The sequence below is a fragment of the Neophocaena asiaeorientalis genome, unplaced genomic scaffold (genome assembly GCF_003031525.2).
Source record: "Neophocaena asiaeorientalis asiaeorientalis breed wild unplaced genomic scaffold, Neophocaena_asiaeorientalis_V1.1 scaffold284, whole genome shotgun sequence".
Taxonomy (NCBI): Eukaryota; Metazoa; Chordata; class Mammalia; order Artiodactyla; family Phocoenidae; genus Neophocaena; species Neophocaena asiaeorientalis.
The window spans coordinates 37,507-47,427 of record NW_020173488.1 but is presented as its reverse complement, the minus strand read 5'-3'; the positions used below and the strand labels follow the sequence as shown (position 1 = coordinate 47,427).

Here is a 9,921-nt window from a genome sequence, read left to right as displayed (position 1 = left end):
TGTGTGTGTGTGTGTGTGTGTGTGTGTGTGTTTGTGTGGAGGGGTATATTTTAGGATATATATCTAAATCTAAGAAAAAAATGTCATTAAATATGTATAAAAAATGTGTAATTCAATATGTGCAAGACTATTATGGAGAATACGGTGATTTAAATATAAGCAAATGCAGAAATATGCCATGTCTGGATTAGAAGCCTCAGTATTACTAAATGTCTGTTTTGTGTAAACAATCTTTAAATTCATTCTAATTTTGGAACATTCATTGCGTTTCGTTTGTCTGTCTATCCTGAGAAAAGACCATTCTTCTATATAAAATTTAGATTCAGTTTTTCTGTTTCTTTAATAATTCCTTTCTGGAGTAAGGAAGAATTGCTTCAATAAGACACACAGAACAAATGATGAAAGGAATAATTGATTTATTAAAATAAGATCTTAAGTTGATCAAAAGTCAAGCCACATACTGGGAGAAGGGGAAATATATTTATACCAGATTAGTATACCAAATATACTATACCAAATATATAGTATACCAAATATATGTGGAAATTATTTTAAAAAATAAAATATACAATAAGATAAAAATGACAATAATTAATATAACATTTCTCAGGAAAGAAAAAATAGTGGTCCATTAATATTTAAAAATTCACTCAAGCTTATTAATAATCAGAAAATGCAAACTAAATTTACAATGAGAAATCCATTTCACACCTGTAGTCAAGTAAACAGTATAATTTCCAACAATTTCTGAACCTGTATAGGTTGTAGAGTAATCCACATTTTGGCACTAACTAGTAACTTTGAATCTTATAATCTAATAATTACGTTCTTTGGTGTTTCTTCACTGTATAACAGGGGATAGCAAACTTGTTCAGGAAAAGGTGAAACAAATCCAAATGTTTATGGACAGTAAAATGGATAAACATACTGTATGCACATGTATAATAAAATATAGTGGGTAAAATAAATAAATGGTATTTATATGCATTAATATGAATGAATCTCTTTTTTAATGAATCTCTTAAATGTGAAAAAGTCATAGAATACATATATGTATAATATTATGTAATACATAATATATATAGTAGTTTCCATTTACAAAAAGAGTAAAATGGATTCATAAGTGATAACATCCAAAAACTGAAAGGGAAAAATTAATAACATTCAGTACATTTGTCTTCTTTGGGAGGAGAAAGGCACATGTAATCAAGGAGGGTCACGCAGAAGGAAAGAAGTACTGGCATTGTTCAGTACAGAGGTGTTTATTTACTATTTTTCTTTAAACATATTCTCTTTTAATATATATTTCACCATAATTATAAAAGAGATATGCTTTCCAAAGAGTGGAAGCAAACCTCTTTCAAAATGCATGGACTTTCCCTTCATTGAAGTTTCTGGGAATCCAGCGGTCTGGGGCTTACTGTGACATCCTTCCAAAATGAAAGTAATGAAAGTTTTCTAAACTTTGAATCCAGTGTACTGGGCAAAAGGTAAAAATATGTTGGGCCTTCGGGATTTTAAAAGAAATAGTTTGGCACATTTAGAAATCACTTCCCCAACCTATTTATTGTAGAAAACTGTAAGGCTGCCTGGTTTAAGCGATCTCAGAGTTGAGAAAGACTCTCCACTGTCCTGTCTGCATAACAAACAGCTCTATTGCTTGACATTTGAATCAACAAGTGGAAAATTCAGATTCTCTCTGGAGGAAGTAGCAAGGTTTAATTGGAGAATTACACTGAAGACCATTGTAGTTTTGGAGCACAAACATGCCCTTTTTCTCAAATAACTATTTTCTCTTTGAGGATCACAGTCTCCCTCTTTGATTGCTCTCCGTAGGGCCTTAAAATCTAAGCTGCTCTTCAAAAACTGCATTTCTTTGGACCTTTCAAACAATAAAGGTATTTGTGGCTAGCAATATATCATTACCAAGTAGAACTGGCGTACTAGTTACATAGAGGGAAAGGCTCCCAGAACTCCTGAATACATGAATACTTGCCTGAGCTGACAACTGATCGTTCCAGTATCTTACTTCTGCTGTATTGCCACCTTCCTTTCAGCTGACATGCACAGCTTTAAAATTTCAAACTTAGTTGGCTCTGCAAGATATACTGTCACCCACCAAAACTGCTACAGTAGACAGCTCCCTCAGATGTAGTCTGAAGGAGAGAGAGAAAAGGATACCTTTCCAATTGCTAAAACTTTAAGTACTGTATGCCTGTTCTCTTTGCCTGGAAGGAGAGACAAGAGGTGTGGATATATGTCAGTACGTGAAGAGTGACTAGTCATTTGGCTGGATGATCAGGGATTTCCACATTTAAAAAATGGAAGCTAGGTGACAAGGAGTTCTACAGATCATACTTTGTAACAGAGTATTCTAAAAAGGTTTACTACTGTGAGAATATTTTTTAGTATTTTTGTTTCCAGTTGCACACTCATTTAAAGATTGCAGGGAAGAAGTTGGAAAATAAAATAGAAGTCATTCAGCCTCTTTCTACAACAATATTCTTGGAAAAAAACAAAAGCAGCCATGAAATCACAGAGGGGTTTATTCTGGGGCATCTCATCAAGGCTGAATTGGCTAAGTGATGCATAAACCTTTAGAATTCACTTAAATGCTTTCAGGAAAGCAAGCAATGGAAAGAAGGCTGGAAGGAATGAAGGGAGGGAGGAAGAGAGAGAGAGAAAGAAGGAAGAAAAGAAGAAAGTAAGGAAAGAGGAAGGAAGGAAGGGAGGGAGGGAGGGAGGGAGGAAAAGAAGGAGGGAAGGGGGAAGGGAGGAAACATAAACAAACACATGCAAAAATAAAACAACAAAACCCCAAAGCAAACTGCTGTTAGATACAAGATTGAAAGTAGATCTCTGGCAACAAACTAGGTTTCAGGACATGCCACTTTCACTCAAGTTACAAGAGCCTGGAGAAATTTTTAAAACTCAAAGCATAAAAAAAGTCTGGAAGAGAAAGATAACCTGGCTTACACATGTGGATTCTCAGGAAACTGCTCCACCCATTAAATCCTAAAATACCTGAGTACTTAGTTAATTGTCAGGTGCTTCAGTTCTCACAGAGTTACTAAGAACAACTTTTGAATTCCTTGGGCTAAGAGACAGAGGATGTCAGTTGAGTTGGTACACAAAATTAAACATCTTAACTACTATATTGTCAACTTAGCTTCTGATTATTTTCCAGAGTTCACTGACCCACTTTACTTCCAGATGGCTAGCGACATGTGATGTGCAGAAGGGAGAAGGCTAGGTTGAGGAAAGATTAATGCTGGGTTGGCTTAAATTGCTTAAATTCACAAATTTGATTTTTTTGATTTGTTTATATGTAATAACGTGTTAGTAAAATTGCTCAAATAACATAATTATTTATCTCATTTAAGTATGGTATGAAAATAATATATAAACAGTAGGTAGTATTACAGGCATTTATTTCATAGCATTGCATTTTTGTTATAAACGTTTACTTTATTTGTATTGCAATTATGATATTTATTTTGGGAGAAACCACTTTACTGTGGCGGGTGGATTAAAATAATGGCCACAATACTTCCTCGTATCCCTGTATGCACACCCCTTGGCAAAGTGAGTTTACAGTCCCTTCTATCAAGATCTGGATTCTATTTTCTCACCCCTTGAATGTAGCCTAGTCAGATGGCTTGCTTTGTTGACTAGGACTTTGGCAAACGTGATGCTGGCATAAGATTCAAATGTTCTTGAGCATTCGGGCTTGCCCTCTCTGGCTGTGGTAAACATAAGACCATCACTCTGTGAACAAATTACTAGCCATTTTAAAATACACAGTTCAGTGACATTTAATACATTCACAATGTGGTAAAACCACCACCTCTATGTAGGTTGTGTAGGAAATATTTCCATCACCTCCAAAGAAAAACCCATACCTTTTAAGTTCCTCATTCCCCACCCCCGCCCGCCCCCTGCCCCAGCCCCTGGCAACACTAATCTGCTTTCTTCTTAAATTTTTTTAAAAAATTTTTATTTTACTTATTTATTTATTTTGCGGTACGTGGGCCTCTCACTGCTGTGGCCTCTCCCGCTGCGGAGCACAGGCTCCAGACGCGCAGGCTCAGCGGCCATGGCTCACGGGCCCAGGCGCTCCGCGGCATGTGGGATCTTCCCGGACCGGGGCACGAACCCGCGTCCCCTGCATCGGCAAGTGGACTCTCAACCACTGCACCACCAGGGAAGCCCACTAATCTGCTTTCTGTCTCTATCTATGGCTTTACCTATTTTGGATATTTATATAAATGCAATAACACAATATGTGACCTTTTATGTGTGGCTTTTTTTGAGATTAGCAAAATATTTCTGAGGTTCATGTACATTGTTGCATGTATCAGCACTTCATTCTTTTTATGCTGAATAATATTCCATTGGATGTATATACCACATGATCTTTATCCACTCATCTGTAGATGAAGATCTGGATTGTTTTCACCTTTTGGCTAAAGCAAATAGTGCCTCCATGAACATTCATGTACAAGTATTTGTTTGACTACCTGTCTTTAATTCTTTTGGTATATAAGCTAAGAGTGGAATTGCAGGGTTAGATGTTAATACTGCATTTAATTTTTTTGAGAAACTGCTAAAAACTGTTTCAACAGTGCCAGCGCCACATTGCCCTGGTACATCCCCTCCATCAATGTACAAGAGTTCCAGTCAAATCCTCCCCATCCTTGCTGACACTTGTAATGTTTCAGTTCTATTATTATTATTATTATAGCTACTCTTGTGGATGTGAAGTTGTATCTCCCTGTCATTTTGATTTGCATTTCACTAATGACAAATGATACTGAGAATCTTTTCATGTTCTTGTTGGTTCTTTGTATATCTTTTTTAAAAAATGTCTATATAAGCCTCTGCCTATTTTTTCCAGTTTTATAGAGAAACAATTGACATATATTACTGTGTAAGTTTAAGTTACACAGCATGATAGTTTGATTTACATATACTGTGAAAGGATTACCAAAATAGGTTCAGCTAACATCCATCTTCTCATATAGATCCAACAAAAAGAAAAGAAAGAAAAAAGAAAAAATGTTTCCCCTGGTGATGAGAAGTCTTAGAAATTACTCTCTTAACAGCTTTCCTATGTATCGTACGTCAGTGTTAGCTATAGTTGTCACATTCATTACATACCTAGTCCTTATGTATCTTATAACTGGAATTTTCACTTTTTTTTTTTAAATTTTTTTAAAAAATTTATTTATTTATTAGTTTTGGCTGTGTTGGGTCTTCGTTTCTGTGCGAGGACTTTCTCTAGTTGTGGCGAGCGGGGGCCACTCTTCATCGCGGTGCGCGGGCCTCTCACTGTTGTGGCCTCTCCCGTTGCGGAGCACAGGCTCCAGACGCGCTGGCTCAGCGGCCATGGCTCACGGGCCCAGCCGCTCCGCGGCATGTGGGATCTTCCCGGACCGGGGCACGAACCCGTGTCCCCTGCATTGGCAGGTGGACTCTCAACCACTGCGCCACCAGAGAAGCCCTGGAATTTTCACTTTTTGACCAACTTCATCTTTTTTTTCCTCAGAAAAAAAAACACCCATATTTATTTAGTTAAACATTTCCCCTGACCTAAAGAGAAAGATGTCAAAAACAAACAAATAAACACCTAGGACATATACATAAGCATGTAGCCCCACCTCCACCCTGGAACCCAGATAACCTACAAGCAAAAATAAGGGCAAAGTTCCATTCCAGAGATAAAATTGTCTTTGCTTCTGGAAGATATTTCCATATCCTCTTCCTCTCTCTTCTTCTTATAGCCACTTGGGCCTTCAGAATAGCAGTTTTTCCCTGGCCAGCCCCAGAGCCTTGGTTTGTATTTTTCATGTTCTTTAACATGGGTGCATTTTTCAGCATGTCAGGCAAAATCGGAAGGCAGATTTTGCTGCCATGGATGTACACCTGCTCCAGCTGTGCCACTAGGCACAGTCTTTGGACTGTGATGTTGGACAGCTACCTGTCCATGCTGTGCTTCACCTCAATGAGCTTACCTTTATACACCTTGCTGGTGTTTGTCTCACCTGTCCTGACGTGGCCCTCGGCCCTATGTAGGGCTTTAAATGGCACAACGATAGACATCTTGGTGGGAAGAGAGTTGACCTACAGTTTTTTGATTGGCTTATTTGTCTTCTTTTGTTGAGATCTGAGAATTCTTTATATATTTTGGACACTAAGCCCTGTTAAACTATTTGATTTGCAAGTATTTTCTGCCAACCTGTATATTGTCTCTTCCCTCTCTTGGGACAGCTAGAATTCTCATACATTGCTGTTTGGAAGGCAAAGCTGTATAGCCATTTTGAAAGTAGGTTGGCAGAGTCTTTTCTTGTTAAACAATTATTTATTATATAACTCTGCATTTTCACTCTTAGGACATTTTCCAAGAGAAAAGAAAACTTATTTCAACACAAAGATTTTTATGTGAATGCTCATAGAAGCACTATTTATAATTGTTAAGAACTAGATTTAATGCAATGTTCATCAAATAGTGACTGGATAAACAAAACAAGTTGTGCTCTATGCATATTAAATATCAAGGACACATAAATCTAATTATCTATATACTATTGACTCACTGTGTTTGACCCACTTAATTTCAAGAAGTATTTATGTGGACTGAGACTACTCTTGCAATGTAAGTAGGACTTAATTTCAAAATCATATTTTTAAAATTTATATTTCATAAATCATTTTTATTAAATAAATGTTCTACTATTCATTATTTGATATTTTACTTACATTTTATACTTTTCTGGGAAGTTTAATGACATAGTAAAATAATTACAGAAAAATGAAGCAAATACAGTATAATTTATTTTATCTTAAGCTTATTCCCTGAAAAAACAAAGTGGTTTGATGCATTTTAAGCATGTCAAAAGCAGACAGACTAGTATCAAAAAATGCCTAAAATCTTAAAAAGAGAATTTTTTGCCATACTGTCATTTATGTAGTTGTAAATTTATTACTTTAACTTTTTGATTTCTGATAATACGTTTCAAAGAAAACATTTTAATGACATTAGCTACAAAATCAGCATTTTCAAACTGTCATTGACAAGAAAACGATAAAGACAATCATAATACTTTTATAAGGGGAAAATCCATTTGTGAGTCAATCAGAAAATTAAATAAGAAAATATTTATGGTAGTGGCTCATTCACCTGCAGTAGTTATATTAGGTAACAGTTCCCTTTATGAAAAATATTTTCTGGGACAAAAATCACTTAAACATATTTTAAATGAAACTAATTTAGTAATAATAGCAAATACTTCTATATTTTTTACTAAATTTCACACACTATTGTATTTGCTTTATATATATTAACTCAATCCATACAACCCTATGTCAAGAGTACTATTATTGTTCCTATTTTAGAAGTAAGAAAATTGAGGTGTAAAAACACAATTTGCAGATACTTATCCAAAGAATACATGATGCAGCTTAGACTCAAATTTAGGGGTCTAATTCAAAGACTTTTTTTTTTTTAAAGAAAGAATTATGCTGTGCTGCCTCTCTTAAGATTAAAATGTTAACTTTAGTGCAGCAAACTTTAACTTCAATGCAACAAACAATATAGCTATGCTTCCAGAATTATGTCTGTGAGGAAATTCCACTTGCAGAAGAAATGCTTCTTGGGTCATCACTTGTTTTACAAATGAAGAGGAGGTTGCCAAGGTCATGCCCTCTCTTAAAATATGAGCTTGAACTACTGCAGTGGGAGCCAAGTTTAGTTCAGAAGAGCTCCCCTGAAGTGAGCTGCCAAGAGTAGTACTAGCCTAAGGATAAAGCCTGGGGCCGGAAGCAAGGTGAAGAATTCTATCTGAGCACATCAACCTGAAGTTAGGGACCACAAGTCAAAGTGACTCAAGAAAAATGAAAAACCTGAAAGATTTTATAACTATTAAAAAATTCCATTACTCTAGGAGATGGCTCATAAAGGATATTGCTGCGATTTATGTCAAAGAGTGTTCTACCTATGTTTTCCTCTGAGAGTTTTAGTGTCTGGTCTTACATTTAGGTCTTTAACCCATTTGGAGTTTCTTTTTGTGTATGGTGTTAGAGAATGTTTTAATTTCATTCTTTTATTTGTAGCTGTCCAGTTTTCCCAGCACCATTTATTTAAGAGACTGTCTTTCCTCCATTGTATAGTCTTGTTTCCTTTGTCATAGATTGACCATAGGTGCATGGGCTTATTCCTGAGCTTTCTATCCTGTTCCATTGATCTATATTTCTCTTTTTGTGCCAGTACCATACGTTTCGTGACTGTAGCTTTGTAGTATCAGCCACTATGGAGAACAGTATGGAGGTTCCTTAAAAAACTAAAAATAGAACTACCATATGATCCAGCAATCCCACTCTTGGGCATATATCTGGAGATAAACATGGTTCGAAAGGATACATGTACCCCAATGTTCATTGTAGTGCTGCTTACCATAGCCAAGACATGGAAGCAACCTAAATGTCCATCAATGGATGAATGGATAAAGAAGATGTGGTACATATATACAATGGAATATTAGTCATTAAAAAGAATGAACTAATGCCATTTGCAGCAACATGGATGGACCTGGAGATTATCATACTAAGTGAAGTAAGTCAGACAAAGGCAAATATCATATGATATTGCTTACATGCAGAATCTTTAAAAAAAATGATACAAATGAACTTATTGACAAAACAGAAACAGACTTAGAGAATAATCTTATGGTTACCAGAGTGAAGGGTTGGGGGGAGGGATAAATTGGGAGTTTGGGAGTGACATGTACACACTACTATATAAAAAATAGGTAGCCAACAAGGACCTACTGTATAGCACACAGAACTCTGCTCAATATTCTGTAATAACATAAATAGGAAAATAATTTGAAAAAGAATAAATACATGTATATGTAAAAAAAAAAATTTTTAACGGTTATAAGAGAAAAAAGTTCCAGTACAAATATAATCTGTGTTTCTAAAACAGTAGCCCACAATTTAAATATTGGAATTTTAAATTACATTAGTAACAATGGTAGTGAAATTAAAATTATTGAGAATAAATCTGAAAACATACATGTAAGACATCTGTGCAGAAATCTGTAAAACCGTTGAAAACTTTGAACAAGGACTAAATTAATGGAGAAATATCCCATGTTCATTCATAGGAAATATCAGTATCATACAGGTATCTGTTATTTTCAAATTGATCTACAGATTTATTATAATTTCAAACAAAATTTCAATAGGGTTGTATGATAAATGTGACAAGCTGAAACTAATAATGAATGAGGAGGGCCAACTTTTCCAGTATGCAATGTAAGCACAAGGATAGAAAACAAATGACCACGAGAAAACTGTAGAGAACCCAGGGACTTACCCCTAGATATTTGAAAATGCTATATATATGACAAAGATGAAATCAAAAACTTGTGGAGGAAAACAGAGTATTAAATAAATGAAATAGAAAATTATGTTCATAAGTAAGATAAAAAAAGTGATGCTTATCCCTTACAAAACAATGGATCTCAGATAGATTAAATAGGAAAATATATATTTTTTAATTTTTAACTAAAAGGGCATTAATATTTCAGCACTGAAGGAGGAAAATGTTTCTTAAGCAAACTCTCAAAACGACTATTTGTAAAGAAAAAACTGATACATTTCACAATATAAAAATTAAAAACGTGTCAATTTTTAAAAAAACCACTGTAACAAAACTAAAAAGACAAGTCTCTTGGTTGAAGGCAATAGGACTATAAAGAGCTGAGGATGGATTAGTATACAGATTAATTTTTTTTAATTAAAATTTAAAGTAACAAAAATAATGTAATGAGATGTGCAGAAATTTCCCATAAGTCTAAGTACATATGGACAACTAATACAGAGAAGTATACTCTGTTTCATAAAAATCAGGAAAAGACA

The 9,921-nt window shown here is 35.0% G+C and overlaps 1 pseudogene; it reads right to left on the bottom strand.

Moving 5' to 3' along the window:
• The window catches only part of LOC112401223 (small nuclear ribonucleoprotein Sm D3 pseudogene), a 32,385-nt pseudogene extending 26,283 nt beyond the window's left edge, over window positions 1–6,102 (bottom strand).
• Between the last annotated feature and the right edge of the window lie 3,819 nt (window positions 6,103–9,921).